The sequence below is a fragment of the Ranitomeya imitator genome, chromosome 9 (assembly GCF_032444005.1).
Source record: "Ranitomeya imitator isolate aRanImi1 chromosome 9, aRanImi1.pri, whole genome shotgun sequence".
NCBI classification, from domain to species: Eukaryota; Metazoa; Chordata; class Amphibia; order Anura; family Dendrobatidae; genus Ranitomeya; species Ranitomeya imitator.
The window spans coordinates 135,937,772-135,956,141 of NC_091290.1; the positions used below are offsets into that span (position 1 = coordinate 135,937,772).

The following is an 18,370-nucleotide window of genomic DNA, read 5'->3' on the forward strand; positions in this document are numbered from 1 at the left end:
TTGGTGATGTAAGGCTGCATGCAGCTGCTTGGCCATGAAGTTCCTGGTGGGGCCGCAGTGTTGGTGTTGACGTTAATAACAGAGGAAGGCTGGACTCTGCAGTTATGGGGTCAGAAGACACAAAAGAGAATAGTAAAACCAAAAACACTCAGTTTGAAAAAATGTTGCAGTAATCCGCAAGTGCTAATAAAAGATGTAAAAAACAGGGTATTTGGTTGATACGTTTTTTGCAAAAAATGTATACTAAGCTGCTCTACCAATCTTCACGGTATACCCTTATCAGAGCAGTCCTAACTAATGTATGCAATCCCTATCTGATGTATTAAAAACCTGATCATCTGTATATAACCTGTGTGAACAGGGTTCAGAGAGGAAAAATCCATGTGTGCATACAGGGTAGAACAGCTTTTGTGCAGATAGCCCAAGAGGAGTGGTGGAACTCCCCAGTCTTGTAGACACAAGAGAACAATTATGGAAACAGGAACACATGGGCTACTTGCACAGTGAACAAGTTATGGGGTCAGCAAAGAGTTGGTGATGTTTCTGCCCTCTATTCCTCAGCACTCGGTCCCCCACTCTAACGTTTTGGGGTCTCCACTTTGTAGCACAGTTGCTGCAGTTCCTTATACTTCTCACTAATATCACTCACAGGTGATGGGAGAAGATTTAGGAGGCAGAAATGTCATGAACGGACTTGCTACGTGGCTCCTATTACAAGACCGCGCTGGTATCAGTGAGCTCCGCACCACCGGCCGTTCTGTCACATGTTGGCAAAGGCAGACGGCATGGCGGGGGCCGGAGATTAAACACTAAGGGCAAGGGGCCGGAGGATATACACCAGGGGCAATGGATGTTATACACAAAGGGGCAACGAGACTGAAGGAGACTGGAGATCAAAGAATAAAAGCCACTTCCCAATACTTGTCTTTATATAGTGAGTGTATGTATAGATACACACACAAACAAGGACACATCTACAGTACAATGGGGTGCACAGGTGGCAATTGCGTTTGCACCCCGGTGCTTGAAGTTGTCCAATGTCCCCATTGCCACATATAAATACACTTATATATATGGCACATAGTGAATTTTAAACACATTTTTGCTTCATTTAGTAATAAAATATCACCACCCACATTTCTTCTCCAGAAGTCTTTCAGCTTAAACAACTTTCAGATGATTTTGCATGATCTGAGCTCATCCACAAGAAACCGCTTCTGGTTTTATTTTAGTTGATGCAACAGCTCCAGAATATTGGTTGTTGGATGGAGAAGGGGACTCTGTGTCACCAGATGTGGTGTTCATCAAGCTATGCAGTCCAACTACTTACATACAAAGGGAAGGAAATATAGCACTAGTGTTAGACGAGGACACGTGTTTGCATATGGCTGTTTCTTTTTGGGATTATTCTACATACTGATATTATACTCCAGAGCTGCATTCACTATTCAGCTGGTGCAGTCACTGTGTACATACATTATATTACTGATCCTGAGTTACATCCTGTATTATACCCTAGAGCTGCAGTCACTATTCTGCTGGTGCAGTCACTGTGTACATACATTACATTACTGATCCTGAATTACATCCTGTATTATACTCCAGAGCTGCACTCAGTATTCTGCTGGTGCAGTCACTGTGTACATACATTACTGATCCTGAGTTACATCCTGTATTATACTCCAGAGCTGCACTCACTATTCTGCTGGTGCAGTCACTGTGTACATACATTATATTACTGATCCTGAGTTACATCCTGTATTATACCCTAGAGCTGCACTCGCTATTCTGCTGGTGCAGTCACTGTGTACATACATTACATTACTGATCCTGAATTACATCCTGTATTATACTCCAGAGCTGCACTCACTATTCTGCTGGTGCAGTCACTGTGTACATACATTACTGATCCTGAGTTACATCCTGTATTATACTCCAGAGCTGCACTCACTATTCTGCTGGTGCAGTCACTGTGTACATACATTACATTACTGATCCTGAGTTACATACTGTATTATACCCCAGAGCTGCACTCACTATTCTGCTGGTGCTGTCACTGTGTACATACATTACATTACTGATCCTGAGTTACATCCTGTATTATACCCCAGAGCTGCACTCACTATTCTGCTGGTGCAGTCACTGTGTACATACATTACATTACTGATCCTGAGTTACATCCTGTATTATACCCCAGAGCTGCACTCACTATTCTGCTGGTGCAGTCACTGTGTACATACATTACATTACTGATCCTGAGTTACATCCTGTATTATACTCCAGAGCTGCACTCACTATTCTGCTGGTGCAGTCACTGTGTACATACATTACATTACTGATCCTGAGTTACATACTGTATTATACCCCAGAGCTGCACTCACTATTCTGCTGGTGCTGTCACTGTGTACATACATTACATTACTGATCCTGAGTTACATCCTGTTTTATACCCCAGAGCTGCACTCACTATTCTGCTGGTGCAGTCACTGTGTACATACATTACATTACTGATCCTGAGTTACATCCTGTATTATACTCCAGAGCTGCACTCACTATTCTGCTGGTGCAGTCACTGTGTACATACATTACATTACTGATCCTGAGTTATATCCTGTATTATACTCCAGAGCTGCACTCACTATTCTGCTGGTGCAGTCACTGTGTACATACATTACATTACTGATCCTGAGTTACATCCTGTATTATACCCCAGAGCTGCACTCACTATTCTGCTGGTGCAGTCGCTGTGTACATACAGTCATGGCCAAAATTTTTGAGAATGACACCAAAATTATATTTTCACATGATCTGCTGGCCTCTGGTTTTTATTAGTGTTTGTCTGATGTTTATATCACATACAGAAATATAATTGCAATCATATTATGAGTACCAATAGGTTATATTGACAGTTATAATGAGTTAATGCAGCAAGTCAATATTTGCAGTGTTGACCCTTCTTCTTCAAGACCTCTGCAATTCTCCCTGGCATGCTCTCAATCAACTTCTGGACCAAATCCTGACTGATAGCAGTCCATTCTTGCATAATCAATGCTTGCATTTTGCCAGAATTTGTTGGTTTTTGTTTGTCCACCCGTCTCTTGATGATTGACCACAAGTTCTCAATGGGATTAAGATCTGGGGAGTTTCAAGGCCATGGACCCAAAATCTCTATGCTTTGTTCCATGAGCCATTTAGTTATCACCTTTGCTTTATGGCAAGGTGCTCCATCATACTGGAAAAGGCATTGTTGGGCACCAAACTGCTCTTGGACGGTTGGGAGAAGTTGCTCTTGGAGGACATTCTGGTACCATTCTTTATTCATGGCTGTGTTTTTAGGCAAGACTGTGAGTGAGCCGATTCCCTTGGCTGAGAAGCAACCCCACATGAATGGTTTCAGGATGCTTTACAGTTGGCATGAGACAAGACTGGTGGTATCGCTCACCTCTTCTTCTCCGAATAAGCTGTTTTTCAGATGTCCCAAACAATCGAAAAGGGGATTCATCAGAGAAAATGACTTTTCCTCAGCAGTCCACTCCCTGTACCTTTTGCAGAATGTCAGTCGGTCCCTGATGTTTTTTCTGGAGAGAAGTGGCTTCTTTGCTGCCCTCCTTGAAACCAGGCCTTGCTCAAAGAGTCTCCGCCTCAGTGCGTGCAGAAGTACTCACACCAGCCTGCTGTTATTCCTGAGCAAGCTCGGCACTGCTGGTAGTCCGATCCCGCAGCTGAAACAGTTTTAAGATACGGTCCTGGCGCTTGCTGGTCTTTCTTGGGCGCCCTGGAGCCTTTTTAACAACAATGGAAGCTCTCTCCTTGAAGTTCTTGATGATGTGATAGATTGTTGACTGAGGTGCAATCTTTGTAGCTGCGATACTCTTCCCTGTTAGGCCATTTGTGTGCAGTGCAATGATGGCTGCACGTGTTTCTTTAGAAATAACCATGGTTAACTGAAGAGAAACAATGATACCAAGCACCAGCCTCCTTTTAAAGTGTCCAGTGATGTCATTCTTACTTAATCATGACTGATTGCCAGCCCTGTCCTCATCAGCACCCACACCTGTGTTAGGCTATGTTCACACTTTGCGGATTTTGCCACACCCAATTCTATATCCCTATATACAATATATACATTATATACAGCAGCACACACCACAATAATTACAAATCACGAAGCCCAAGTTCGGCGCCTGCAGCCCTACATCACTGTATAATGATCAAACAAAACAAAAATCTACAGTGTCAGCAGCAGCCCACCACCAGGAAAGGAGATGACCAGACTAGGGCACACTAAAAGAAAAGTCCCTCCAGAGGAGAGCGGCCCTCCGTGCGCCCAGTCTCCCATACTCCAGAGAGCGCACCTTCACCAGGTGACCGAGTATGGTCCTAAACACATCTTCCACTGGGAGGATTTTTCGTTGCGTCGATACTAAGCACCGTGCGTTCCACGTGTGATACCTAACCACTGCGCTAACTAGAAATAAGGTGCAGCGGTCCCGACCACCAAGGTCTCCGAATGCTCCATAGGCCCATTCCGCATAGGAAAGACTGGCCAGCCGAGACCAGCCAATGAAGGCACCCACCCTGTTGTACACCTCTGTGTTGAAGGAACAATGAAGCAGGAAGTGGTCCATGCTTTCCAGCAAGGTACCACAATGCTCCCGAGGACAATTCCTGTCCTCAGAGCTCCTACACTTCAGATTGTCCCTCACACACAGTTTCCCATGGAAGCAGCGCCAAGCCAAGTCCCAAAACTTCAAGGGGATCCTGATAGAATTCAAAAGATGCAAACCCACCCCAAGATCCCGACTTGGGCAGTCCCTGAGCGCCAGAGGCCTCTGGAAATGGGTCAACAGAACCCTATTGTCAAGGAGTTTCCTTGGCAGAGTCCTGATCTCCCACATTCCCAGACCCCACCGACGAATTACCTTCAGAACCAAGGTAGCGTAAGCCGGAAGATGTCCATGCGGTGTGCGAAGATCCTTCGCTTGCCTTCCTGTCTCCCATTCCTGGAAGAAAGGCTGAAACCATCCCCTACAGGAGAATACCCACGGAGGAGCCCTCTCTTTCCAGAGGTTTGCGATATTGATCTTAATGAAGGTATCCACAAGGAATACCACAGGGTTGACCATACCCAACCCTCCTAGTTTCCTCGTACGGTAAGTAACCTCCCTCTTGACCAGTTTCAGTCTATTCCCCCATAACAGTTGGAAGAACAAACTGTAGACCCGAGTCCAGAGAGATTCCGGCAAGATGCATACACTGCCCAGATAAATCAGTAAAGGGAGCAGGTAAGTTTTGATCAGGTTTACCCTTTCCCTTAGGGTCAAAGACCAACCCTTCCATTGGTTCACCTTCTGAGTGGCGATCTCTAGCCTGCTGTCCCAATTTTGTTTGGGGTAATCCCCCTGGCCAAATTCGATGCCAAGGACTTTTACAGAGACTTTGGGTCCTGGAAGGGTGTCCGGGAGGTCAAAACCAGGATCTCCTCCTCCCAGCCAGAGACTCTCACACTTATCCCTGTTGATCTTGGACCCAGATGCCTCCGAGTAGCGATCTAACTCTGACATCAGCCACCCTGCCTCCTCATGAGAGAAAACAAACACAGTGACATCATCGGCATACGCCACCACCCTCAGAGTGGCTTCCGGTGCTGCCTGGTCCATCCCGATCCCGGCCAACGGTCCACGCTCCACCCTCCTAAGAAGAGGGTCAATCGCAAACACGTACAGCAGCGGGCTCAAGAGACAACCCTGGCGAACACCGGACCCAACCTCAAAAGAGCTGCCAATCCAACCATTCACAAGCGGGAAACTCTCTGCCCTACTGTACAAGGTCTTAAGCCAATCAACAAACCCCCCCCGGCAGGCCATATCTCAGAAGGACGGACCAGAGGTACTCATGATTAACCCGATCAAACGCTTTTGCCTGGTCCAGTGACAGCATGTACCCCTTCCAGTGACCAGCCCTACCCTGCTCCACTGCCTCTCGGACACTGAGCACAGCACTAAATGTGCTGCGGCCTGGAACAGAGCAATGCTGGGCCCCCGAAAGGAGACGGGGTGCAAATTTCACCAGCCGATTAAACAGCACCTTTGCCAGAACCTTCCTGTCTGCATTGAGAAGCGCTATGGGACGCCAATTCTCAATGCAAGATGGGCCCTTACCCTTTGACAAGATGATCAGAGCAGACCTCCTCATTGACTTCGGCAGAGTGCCTGAGGAAAGACACTCATTGAATACCTCAGTCAAGAGGGGAACCAAAACGTCCTTAAAGGTCTTATAGAATTCAGATGCTAAGCCATCTGGACCAGGTGATTTTTTGGGGGCAAGCCCTTCAATCGCCAACTGAACTTCCTCTTCCCTGATCATTTCTGTCAAAAAGTCAAGAGAAGGGTCTACCCCTGGTTCGGGGACAGCTTCAGCCAGGAAAGCCGACATCTCATCCCAATCAAGATCCCTCTTCCCCAAGAGGTGCGAGTAGAAGGATCTGACAACCTCCAGGATCCCTGATCTAGATCGCCTCTGGGACCCCGTAGTGTCGACCAGTCCTGTAACCACTTTACTATTCACTGACATCTTGCAGTTTCTGTAAGGGTCGGGCGAGCGGTACTTCCCGTAATCCCTCTCAAAAATCAAAGATCCGTGTCTATCGTACTGACACCTCATAAGCAAAGATTTCACTCTGGAGATCTCCTCGCGGCTACCTCCAGTTGAGAAAAGATGCTCGAGTTTCCTCCTCAGACCCTGATACAGGCGGTACCTGCTCAGACTCCTGAGGCTCGAGAGCTGGCGGAAGAATCTCGCCACCCTTTCCTTGAACATCTCCCACCACTCTGACTTACTACTACAAAGATCCAGTAATGGTACCTGGCTCGGAAGAAAATCCTCAAAGGACTGTCTTATCTCCGCTTCTTCCAAGAGAGATGAATTGAGCCTCCAAAAGCCTCTTCCCATCCGGAGGGTCTCTGTAACATTCAGAGAAAACAAAATTAAACAGTGGTCGGAGAACTCCACCTCAACAACAGACACTGCTGAAGAGACAGCTTCCTCCTTTAAATAAAATCTATCTATTCTGGACCTACAGTTACCTCTATGATAGGTGAACCCCTCGTGGCCTGGGGTGTGCCGAATGTGGACATCCACCAGGTGAGCCTCACTAGCTATACTATTAAGGGCGACGCTATCATGTCAGCTTGTCTCTGGAACCTCCTCTATCTTGGGGCCTCATGACATCATTGAAGTCCCCTCCAAAGACAACCTGCCGACTTGTAAAAAGGTAGGGCTTGATCCTCATAAAGAGACACTTCCGGTCCCACTTAGATTGGGGACCATAGATGTTAATGAGCCAGAGCTCTTGTCCCTTCATGAGGACATCTAAGATCAGGCACCTCCCCATTTCTAACTTAATAACCCGTCGGCATTCCACCGGTGCGGTAAAAAGGACAGCCACTCCGCTATACGGCTCGGCCGCAAGAGACCAATAGGAGGGCCCGAGTCTCCACTCCCTCTTATCTTTAAACACATCTGCCATGTTTGGCAGCCTGGTCTTTTGCAAAAAGAAAATGTCAGCTTCAACCCGGCTGAGAAAATCAAAGGCCGCAAATCTAGCTGTATTTGACTTTATGCTGGCGACATTAATGGACGCCAGCGTCAACAGAGTGGGTTCCGCCATCATTGGTGATTGAGTTAGATGGCTTTCTTTTTCCCACTCTCCTTATCCTCTGCCTCAGAGGAGGAATCCTTCCCTCCTTTTTTCGTCGTTTTTTCGTCCTCGTCCCCGGACTCTGGGCCAGTCCCTCCCTCCAAGGATCTTACGTTCCCAGAAGGAGGAGACTCGGCGTCCCCTGTGAGCCCCGCCAAAGCCAGAACCTCACCCTCAGCTTCCTCCTTAGAGGAAGAGATGTTTTCAAGGGCTTGGAACCGGTTAGGAAGACCAACCAGAGGGGAGTCGGTTTTTCCTTCCTTAGGTACCTTGGTCAGAGCGAGAGAAGATGTTTTATCTCCCTTCTTTCTCTTCTTTTTGGTGCCGAGCTTACGCTTATCCTCTAGCCATTGCCTATTATCCTCATCCATACATTCATAATGGGAGGACTCTGAGGCAGTGGCACTTTCCTCCCTGTGGATCCTCCTGACCTCCTCATCCAACTCATCATCCCTTGGGGCCTCAGCAGCAAGACTGGCATCCAGAACAGGGGCCGCCCCAGTAGCCCGAGGCTCACCCAGCTCCCTATCCTGTCTGCGCTTGTCTAGACGCCTTAGCTGGGCAGGCGTGTTTTTATTGCTTTTCTTCCTTGGCCCCTCAGCTCCCTCACTCTTGCTAGTCCCTTCCCCAGCAGAATCAGCCTCACTGCTTTCTCCCACCAGGGTCACGACTGCATTAGCGAAGGAGCGAGGACAATGGCTGAATGGGTGACCTAACTCACCACACAGGTGGCACCTAATCTCCACACAAGATGCAGCAAGATGGCCGATATCCCCACACAATGCACACTTCTGCACAGTGCAGTTTGCGCTGAAGTGTGTGGGGTCGCTGCACCTGTGACAGAGCTTCGGTTGCCCCTGGTAGAAGACCAGGATACGATCCCTACCCATGAAGGCAGATGATGGTATGTGGGCAACCGTACCACCTAAACGCTTAAGTTTTACCATAAAAGTCCAGGCCCCTGACCAGATATCAAACTCGTCATGGTTTTTCTTTGGCATTTCTACCACCTCTCCATACCGGCCGAGCCACGTCATGATGTCATAACAAGAAAGCGACTCGTTACATGTCATCACGGTCACTTTCTTGACTTGATTTTGGTGAGACACCGCCTGAACGGCAAAGTCTCGCCAGCCGGGCTCATTTTTTGCCAACTCATAGTTCGACCAGAAAAGTTCAAGCCCCTCCGGCCGAACAAAGCTGTCATCAAACTCAGGTGTGGAATAGGGATGTATCAAGGCGTAGATGTCAATCGCCTTGAAGCCCAACCTCAGCAGGAGCTCCACAACCTTCGACCTTGGAGGACATGCATCACTGCCCCTCCACCGAAGACGGACCACATTCCTATGCACACTACCCGGCCAGGCTGTTGGGAGGGACCACACTGTATCCCCCACTCTTTGCTCTCGGAAGGCCCCGAGGCCATGCCTCTCTATCCAGAAGGATAGATCAACCTCTCGACCCTCTACCATTAGTGATCTCTCCCCCTTCTTTAGAGCCTCCAGAAAACGCCGTTGCAACATGCCGTCCCCAGAGCCCAGAGACGAGGAGGACGCCCTATCTCCCCCGGAGTTGACAGCGGCATAACTCCTGACAGGCGCTGCCACCAGCGGGGGGGGGGGGGGGGGGGCAATCGGACCAGTGACCACATCCACACCAACAGCATCACCATTACCCACCTACATAACTCCCTCACCCTCCACCAACCACACCACTAGACAAAGAGTTTTCTGTATCCATACCCACCACATTCACTCCTGCTGGACCAGTGACAATAGGGGGTGACACTTTGGCCTCCGCATCATCAGGCACAAGGGGCTGAGCCTCCTCCACAGAACTGCCCTCCGCATCATCAGTTAATATTTTCCGCTGCTTCATGGTTTCTACCAGGCGCCGTTGATCTTTAGCTGCTGTGAGGCACCGCTGATCCTTAGCATCAGGATCTTGTTGACCAGCGGCGCCAACACAGAGCAGGATTTTGGTGGGAGGACCGGAACTCCCAGCCCCGGTAACCCCTCACACCGCCGTCGCCCCTCAACTAAGTGATCAGCGGCAACAGCATTCGGGGGCACCGAGGCTACTGGAGCTGCCCCCAACACCGGGCCACTCCCCCCTCCCACTGAGCAGCGCACCACAGCATCGTGGCCTGACCGTATGCCCGCCGCCTTTCGGCTTATGCACCTGCTGCTACGTCCCCGCTACTACAAGCAGAGACGGAGCTCTGCGCCTCATTACGTTGCTTTGTAATCTCCCCGCGCCTTTGCACCGGATCCATAGCAGAACCCGGGCTGGGCTGGGCAACGGGGCTTATACAGCGAGCTGACCCCGCAGCCAACTCAGGGGGTACAGGGAGGGGGCATACACATATCTTACCGCTTCCTGCAGCTTAGATTTGATCTTCTTTACCTTTTTCTTCTGGCCCCCAGGTGCCTCCTCTGGTAAATCATCACCAAGATGGAAGTTCTGAAGGCACACTGGGGACTCCAGGAGCTTGATCTCCACAATTAGCGCCCCTCCCTGGCCGATGTCACTGTCCTCCCCAGAGCCAGCAGAACTGCGACGAGATGTCATTGTCGTCTGTCCTGCAGGGACTTCGCTGCATGTGGCCTCTGAGTGACTAAGCAGGCTGCCAGGTGGGGCTTTCTGCTGGTCATCCTCCTCCTCATCATCCACCTGGCACTCAGGCTGCAGCCCCATCTGCCTTTGCTCTCTGTTATCAGCCATTTTTCTGAATCGATCTTCATTAATAAGCTTTTCCTTAAACGGTCCACTTTTTTCTCTTATGAAAGCTTTTCTGACTTCAAGCTCATTGATGTCAACTTTCAGCCTCCTTACCTCCGCCTGGAGCTGATTCTTCCTCGGTTTGGAGGAACTTGCAGCTTTGTTGCTTGTGCAGCGCAACTCCTCCCGGAGCCTTATCAGTTTCTTACTCGCTTCTTCATACTCACGGAGGTGGCTCATGACCCGGGAGGCATAGGTGGACACAGACTCCCGGGGTCTCTGCAGCGCCCAACCCTCCTCAGTGAGATCGGCCTCACCTCCGTGAGCACTCAGCTTTCCTCCGGAAGGGCCGCCATCTTGCATGCTAGCAGGCTTCTCCTCCATGGAAGCCTTGCGGCTTCTCTGGGTCTCTGCAGACCTGGGGGGAGTAGGAGCCACATTGCTGCGACTCCTGGTGGAGCGTCTCCCCCCCCCGAATCCTCTGATGTGCAGGCTGGTTGCTGGTTCCTTCTGCCCCCCGCCAGCCTGGTCCGGGAAGCAGAAGCCTGGGACTTGGCTCCTTCACTCATCCCAGGAAACCCACTCCCTCCCTGGGTAAGAGAGAGAGCAGGTCCCCGGGTGGAGAGGTGGTGGTTCCCAGGAGCTCAGGAGCACACAGCAGGTTCAGCAGCGACTGCACCCACAATTAGCACAATGAGCAGCAGCTGAGCAGAGCTGCACCCACTATCCTGCTGGTGCAGTCACTGTGTACATACATTACATTACTGATCCTGAGTTACATCCTGTATTATACTCCAGAGCTGCGCTCACTATTCTGCTGGTGCAGTCACTGTGTACATACATTACTTATCTTGTACTTTATGCAGACATTATGTTACTTGTGTACAAACGAGACAAGTATGAGAGAAATATATTTTTATATTACTCCTGCCATCAAGGGTAAGTATGAATTAAGTCTCATAAATAAGCCAGCCAACATGGGACTAAGTGAATAAAGGGGAGGATGTTAAATGATGTGAGATAACACCATTTCTGCAGCAGGGACATAACCGACCCCTCATACTAACCAATAAGAATATGAACAAAGAGATTGCACTGTTATTTTCATTCATCACAGCCAATAAGCTGGCAGCAGAGGTAGAGTGTGCTGCTTCTGCTGGAGGCAGTGACCATAAAGAAATAGAGGAAATATGAAATAAAAGCAGCATCTGGGAAATGTGGAGTGGAAATTTTCCATTACAGTAGACATGGTATAGGAGAGTATATAATCATCAGGGTGTATCGAATAATAAAAGCCCATTGACATCATCACATTGTATCAGCCCCTGAAAGCCGATATTATCCTGGGGTAGAATTACATTGGCTACAATGTGACATTGACTTTATGGATTAGTTATAATGTTGAAAACATTACACAACCCTGTGTTACGAAAATGTCTCAGTTACTAAGTCAATAATCAGACTTTCCTCCTTTTCTTTAAGGGTCATGCCCATTTTGTCAGGAACACACCCTTTCTTCAGGAACACACAGGGACAGTAAGGCTGACCGGAACCATAGGCTAGGGGATAAGTACGATCGCTGGGGATGGATCTGACTGCTGGAACCCCCAACAATCATGGCTTTGGAACCCCAAGAGCATGGATCTGCAGCCCTGACCTTAAAGCAAAAGTGCATGTGTGGCCTTTGCTCCATTCATTGTCTATGAGATTGCCAGAGGGCTGTACTCGGCAATGCATGTGTACTCAGCTCCACGCAGGACCACCAGTCAGCCCCCTGCAATCAGCAAGCTATCCCCTATACTATGGATTGCGGATATGATTTTTATAAAACTTTTATGAGATAGTCCCTTTAAATTCATAGTACATCATCCCCCCCACAAAAAAGTCTATCAGTTCTAGGGCTTATGCATGAATTATACTGCAGAGCTGACTTCACAATTCTGCTACAGAATGGTCAACAAGCTCGACATTCATGGGAGACAATAGCCTGAGATGTGTCCATAGACTAATGTCGTCTGCAGGAAAAGATGGAGCACTGCCTCCCCCTAGAGGTCAGGGAGTGGTAGAGGAGTCTTTAAGAGGAAGTTCAGCTACAATCTTTGCTTATGGAGCATAAAAAGAAAAAACTTCCCAAGACAACTTTTTAGATCAGTTATTTATGACCTCCAATATTGGTCTCGGTCCTTCTGCTTCCACATTGGTTCAGATACAGGTAGGGTCAGTGACATGATGGAGACGACTGGCTGTCGGTCTCTCTAGGAGCTAAGCCAGTCCCCTTCTTTGTCTCTTAAATCAGCCATGAAGATGATTGCTGGCATGTGCGATACAAAACATGCCCTTTCCAATGACCAATTCCTTTCCGCAATGGTGCGCACGGTGGCGCAGTGGATAGCACTGCAGCCTTGCAGCGCTGGGGTCCTGGGTTCTAATCCCACCCAGGACAACATCTGCAAAGAGTTTGTATGTTCTCTCCGTGTTTGCGTGGGTTTCCTCCGGGCACTCCGGTTTCCTCCCACATTCCAAAGACATACTGATAGGGATTCTAGATTGTGAGCCCTATCGGGGACAGTGATGATAATATGTGCAAACTGTAAAGCGCTGCGGAATATGTTAGCGCTATATAAAAATAAAGATTATTATTTAAGATTATTAATAACTCTTTTTGATTACAACTCAACTGTCCTCTGATGAACACATTGCGCATACACACCACCCTTTTAAACTTCTCATCCTATACAGTGATATGTTGTCTGATCTCGGGACCCGGTCTGACGTATGCGCTACTCGGGACTCACTCTTGACTTCCGGTCCTGCGCATCCGGTTACATCAGCGTTCCACTCTTGCGCTCCAAGCGCGGTGAACCCGAAGTTATATTTTACCTTCGAGAATTCGGCGAGCTGAGCATGCGCAATTACCCACCCGAGTCTCGGACATTTTAAACAGCAGGCAGCACCCAGGACCTTTCAAACATATGCCAACACTGGAAGAAGCCTGTTAGGCGAAACGGCAATGTCAGGGAGGTAGCAGTGATACATTTCTAGCTGGGGCAATTTTCCCATTGTAAGTATTTTTATACAGAATAGCATTTATTTCAGCCTCAGTATTGCCCATTTATAGCTACCGATAGCATACACCTCGCTGCTACTTCTTTTTGAAATCCCTTTGCTTAATTTTAACAAATGTTATTAATTTCTAATAAAACATTATATTTTTACATTATTCATGCTTATGCCTCTTTTATCCCACTAAGTTATTCCACTTACAGGGGACTGCTGTTTATGACATGACAGTTAGTAGCGCAGAACAATAAGAAGGTCCCATGTATCGTAGGCGTAGAAGGAGCAAAAGGCCAAGAATAGTTGTCCAGCCCTCCAGAGGTTATGCCTACCGCAGGAAGTATCGGAACTGGATGAAAGGAGTGCTCTCTAAAGTAAGACGAAGTAGAAGAAAAAGGCCTGTCCAGGAAGGTGTGACTCAAGAAAACGGGCAGAGGAGATATAGAAACAGGATGGTGAGCTGAAGAGAACTCCACCCAGCAAAAGAAGGAGCCGCGACGGGCCACAAGCGGTGGAAGAAATGGCACCATTTGTTGGTTGTAAGTCGGAGAAAGGACAATGTGGTATAATGGCAGAAAGGTATGCACAGGCCAGTAGTATGAAAGAACCAACCTCTGGGTCTCAAGAGCATGATGAGCATGAAGAGGACCTCGGGCTGGCCAAGCTTTTCATGGATAGAGTAGAAGTTTGTGCAGCAGGTCCAGAACAGGCAATGCAACCAAGCCAGCGGTGAGAGCCTAAGCAATGCCTTCGGACCCCCTGTGACCTGAGAAGACCAAGGTGAAACTTCTGCCGTTTGTGGAGAACCTGCAAAATATGGGTCTTTCAGCAGGCCAGAGAAGGAAAGCTTAAATAAGAGCCGAGAAGATGCAGCTTACTTTAAAAAACAGACCTCCAATGGAAAAGTTATCTTGTTTAAGAGCCATAGCAGTGGATTAAGCTGGAGGTGCTACATCTAGGGCACCAATAGAACGCTGGAGATTTCCTTCCCCAACACGAGAACTGGATGTGATGCAAGTGATGTTTGAAGCCGTGGCCATATTCCAGATGGCTACGGTGTCAGAGGCTGGGCCGCCTGTGGATCTGGTACAAGAAAACAAAGCTCCAGGAAGAAGCTGAAGGTTGTCACCAAGTCCTTCTCTGGAGGAGGTAGAAGGAACTGAGTCGCCGGCCAGGGCCGTGGGGTTACTCAGTATCGGGTCTGGTCGCAATTAAAGGGGATGTCACGGTGGCTGCGAGCCAGTGCATGGCCCTGGGTGCCCAAATAAAGGGGAAGGTCTTTTAAGGGTTTAATAAAGTTTGTGTTCGTGACGCCACCTGTGATGTTCGGTCAGTGGGGACCGACGCAGCTTTAAGGGGTCCTCTGGGGTGATGTTATGGCAGCTAGATGGTATAACTTTCCACAGGTGAAGTATGTCCCCAGGGCTCCCGGTGTATAGATGAGGATGGTGAGTGGTGCAGTAAAGAACGGAGGACACAGGTTTGCAGTCTCTTTACCTGGTTTACTGAAGGCTTCAGGCAACCGCAGTCCAGGGCACCAGATCACAGGGCAGGCAGGGTCTGGCCGGCTTTGAAGCAAGTTCAGAGTCCTCTCTACCACGTGGAGATAAAAGCCTTCCTCATAGCACAGTGGTGTTGTAGTCCCTTACTGCCTATGGCTTCTGGCAAGGTCCTCACAGTTCTCTCTGTCCTCCCTAAAGGTGGGACACAAACCAGTATCACAGGTGGCGCAAGCCTTTTTACAGGGTCTCTATCACGACCCGGGCTCTATGTGCCACTGTGACTCCTGGGTATTAGGGCATACAGGTGATATGTAATCCAGCTGTCCTGCCGGTTTCTGCTGTGCCTCCTAGAGTCCGACACAACCTCTGTCTTCCGGCTACCGGAATCTGCGCTCTGCCAGGGAGGAAGCCCAGTCACAGCTATCATCTCCAGATTTCACTCTCCTGTGATTTGCTCTCCTGCATACTTTTTTTTACAAACTGTCCTTTCCTTCTCAGTTCTCTTTCTCCAGGAGCTGCAGCAACTGTGGCTACACGGCCCCTTTAGTCTTTCTGACACTCACTGTCTGACTGCTCTCTTCCTGTCCTCCTGACAGACTGCCCACTGACTTCCCCTCTAGCCAGAATATATATCAAGAGCAGCTCCCCGGAAAGCCGGGTTCAGAGCTCCCCCTTCTGACCTGGAGCGTGAACATGTTACATGTATGTGTTTACCTGATAGAAGAGATCTTCCCTTTCTTCCAAGCGTGACATCACTCTCCCCGTGAGGAAAGCAATGCCACTGTGACAACCAGGACCTTGGGGCATCACAGAACGAACCCAGGATAAGTCGAAAAGTAATAAAAGAAGAGGGAGTCGGAGGCTGAACCTAGCCAAGTTGTGCTCATTGCACCTGACCACTGGGAAAGTTCCAGATTCTTGAGGACCGAAGTTTTAGCAGGACGATGACCCACGTGTCTGGGACTCCCCCCCCTTTAATGGCTATGGATGGCCCCACTATACTTTCCCCCCAGTTTTGTTGCGCTTGTTGCACATTCCCCTGCTGGATTAAGAGACATTGCAGCCACTGTTAGGTCCTAGCATCTTCAATTGAGGACTGAATCTCATCCAGAATGGATGTTGTCCCTAAGGGACTATATGTATACCTATCTCATGGGAAGGAGTGGAGTGAAAGAACTGTATTAAAGAAGATGGAAATGTAAGGAGATAAACATACAACCCACGTTCCATCTTGAAGAGCAAGTACATTGTTATGCTGTGTAATGTGAGTTGTCCAAAGCATTGTGTTTAGTTTGACAGTAGGAAACGCAAGCGTTAATGGCTGGGACTTGCCCAGAGTGGGATGGGGCTAAAGTGAATGGAAAGAGACAGTTTCCTGTTAAAACAGTCAGAAAGGATCCACTGTGCATAAAGAAAAGACCTAAGGTCTAATGTGAGCAGTGCTGCATGACATGGGTGTCCCATCTGAGAGAGGAAGCAGAGACAGAAGATAGCCAGATTCTGAGCAGAGAAGTAGAAGAAAAGGGACTGAAGAAACAGAGTGATTGATCAGAGATTGGTTCCTTAACCCCTTCCCGACCCATGACGCCACGTAGGCGTCATGAAAGTCGGTGCCAATCCGACCCATGACGCCTATGTGGCGTCATGGAAAGATCGCGTCCCTGCAGATCGGGTGAAAGGGTTAACTCCCATTTCACCCGATCTGCAGGGACAGGGGGAGTGGTAGTTTAGCCCAGGGGGGGTGGCTTCACCACCCCGTGGCTACGATCGCTCTGATTGGCTGTTGAAAGTGAAACTGCCAATCAGAGCGATTTGTAATATTTCACCTATTATAACGGGTGAAATATTACAATCCAGCCATGGCCGATGCTGCAATATCATCGGCCATGGCTGGAAACACTAATGTGCCCCCACCCCACCGATCGCCCCCCCAGCCCTCCGATCTGCCCGGTACACTGCCCCGCTCCCCTCCGTCCTGTGCTCCGCTCCCCCCCGTGCTCTTGTCCGCTCACCCCCGTGCTCCAATCACTCCCCCGTGCTCCAATCACCCCCCCTACACTCCGATCCACCCCCCCATGCTCCGTTCCACCCCCCCGTGCTCTGTTCCACCCCTCCGTGCTCCGTTCCACCCCTCCCGCGTTCCGATCCACCCCCCCGTGCTCCGATCCCCCCCCCCCCGTGCTTCTCCCCCACCCCATCATACTTACCGATCCTACCGGGGTCCGTCCGTCTTCACCCTGGGCGCCGCCATCTTCCAAAATGGCGGGCGCATGCGCAGTGCGCCCGCCAAATCTGCCGGCCGGCAGATTCGTTCAAAGTGCATTTTGATCACTGAGATATAATCTATCCCAGTGATCAAAATAAAAAAATAATAAATGACCCCCCCCTTTGTCACCCCCATAGATAGGGACAATAAAAAAATAAAGAATTTTTTTTTTCCACTAATGTTAGAATAGGGTTAGGGGTAGGGGTAGGGTTAGGGTTAGGGGTAGGGGTAGGGTTAGGGGTAGGGTTAGGGCTAGGGTTTCGGTATGTGCACACGTATTCTGGTCCTCTGCGGATTTTTCCGCTGCGGATTTGATAAATGCGCAGTGCTAAACTGCTGCGGATTTATCGCGGACTTACCGCATTTTTTCTGCGCCTTTCACTGCGGTTTTACAACTGCGATTTTCTATTGGAGCAGTTGTAAAACCGCTGCGGAATCCGCAGAAAGAAGCGACATGCTGCGGAATGTAAACCGCTGCGTTTCCGTGCAGTTTTTCCGCAGCATGTGTACAGCGATTTTTGTTTCCCATAGGTTTACATTGAACTGTAAACTCATGGGAAATTGCTGCGGATCCGCAGCGTTTTCTGCAGCGTGTGCACATACCTTTTGAATTAGGCTATGTGCACACGGTGGGGATTGGCCGCTGCGGATTCGCAGCAGTGTTCCATCAGGTTTACAGTACCATGTAAACCTGTGGAAAACCAAATCCGCTGTGCCCATGGTGCGGAAAATACCGCGCGGAAACGCTGCGTTGTATTTTCCGCAGCATGTCAATTCTTTGTGCGGATTCCGCAGCGTTTTACACCTGTTCCTCAATAGAGATCCGCAGGTGAAATCCGCACAAAAAACACTGGAAATGCCCAAACAGTGGTTTACCCCCACTCAGCGTACTCAGGAGAAACTGGACAATAACTTTTGGGGTCCAATTTCTCCTGTATCCCTTGGGAAAATAAAAAATTCTGGGCTAAATAATTATTTTTGAGGAAAGAAAACGTATTTATTATTTTCACGGCTCTGCATTATAAACTTCTGTGAAGCACTGGGCAGTTAACTTACAGGGTTACAGTCTGTTTAGAAAGGATCGTAAAAATCGGAGAGGAGGAGGGGTTTGTCTCTATGTAAAGT

The 18,370-nt window shown here is 48.9% G+C and overlaps 1 protein-coding gene across 1 annotated transcript in view; it reads right to left on the reverse strand.

Annotated features, from left to right (window-relative positions):
- The window catches only part of MARVELD3 (MARVEL domain containing 3), a 146,202-nt gene that overhangs the window by 85,333 nt on the left and 42,499 nt on the right, over positions 1 to 18,370 (reverse strand). The gene's annotated exons all lie outside the window — the stretch shown is intronic.